The sequence below is a fragment of the Episyrphus balteatus genome, chromosome 2 (genome assembly GCF_945859705.1).
Source record: "Episyrphus balteatus chromosome 2, idEpiBalt1.1, whole genome shotgun sequence".
NCBI classification, from domain to species: domain Eukaryota; kingdom Metazoa; phylum Arthropoda; class Insecta; order Diptera; family Syrphidae; genus Episyrphus; species Episyrphus balteatus.
In genome coordinates, this window is record NC_079135.1 from 94026803 (window position 1) to 94028150 (window position 1348).

Sequence of the window (1348 nt, forward strand, 5' to 3'; positions counted from 1 at the left end):
CTTGCTCTTATGCTTTAAGTTAGTGTTAAAGCATTTTATTCAAAAAAAATTAAGAAAATTTAAAATTTGATATTTTCAAGAAATAAAAAAAAATCTGTTTTTATAATTAATTACATATCGTTTTACACAAAAAAAACCAAGTATGCCAGTTTACTTCTTGTATAAAAAGAAATTTTTAGAAAAAAAAATTTCGAAAATCATTAGAGCCGTTTTTTAAAAAAATAATTTTTTATATATAAAAATTTTCTAACATTTTTCAAAAAAAAAGTTGGTATGCCATTTTGAAGATATAATTTATCTACGCATAAAAACGAAATTTCAAAATTTTTCATAAACACGTTTTCAAAAAATTGATTTTTCAAAAAAAAATTTTGAAATATTTTTTAAAAATCCAAAAACAAGTTTTTTGAAAATTTTCCAAAAATTTTAACATTACCTTTACCTAAACGCTTTTGTATAAAAATTTTCGTTGAAATCGCGGTATTCTTGAACGATATATTCATAAATCAAAAAAACCGGTATATGACAGGTACCGTTAATAATGGTAAAAAAAATATTTTTTTTATTTCGAAAGTTGGCTCTTATGTGTTATACTACACTCAAAAATTTTAATGAAAATCGTTAGAGTCGTTTTTGAAAAAAATTAACTTTTCTATTTCCGTTATATGACAGGTACCGTTAGTTTTGGTCCTAAGAAAAAAATTTCAATATGTCTTCTAGGGAATCACATAAAACTCTTAACTATTAAGTTTGAACAAAATCTCTCGAATAGTTTAGGCTGTAGCTCGAGGTACATACAGACAGACAGACAGACAGAATTGCCGGACCCACTTTTTTGGCATTCTCCATCATCGTAATGTCATGTAAAATTGTTATCTCGAGTTCGATTTTTTTTACGAATCCTAAACTTGCCCTATAGTGCCTACATATATCGCAAGTAAAAAAGTGTTAAGTATACGCCATTGTGAACCATTTCATTTATTTGGAATATTATTACCATTTAGGAATCTTTTCACATCAAAATCTTGCTGGCTTACAATATCACTTGTCAACAAGGCTTTTGTCACAAGAACCAAAATATACTTTTCTAAATGTTTTTTTGGGGCGCTGAACTCGAATACGAAGTCAGATTCGGATTCGAGTTAACTAATCTTAAAACCTTCAGAAACGTACATTTTGGTTCTTGTTGCAAACATTTTATGACTAGTGACTTAAACTCTAGATTAAGTTAAGTTTGTCTTTCGCTTCGTAACTGAAACTTAAGATATCTCCGGCAATAATAGAGATATAGGAAAGATTGAAACAGTTGTTGAATATACATATAAAGGTACTGTTACCGTTTTTTATA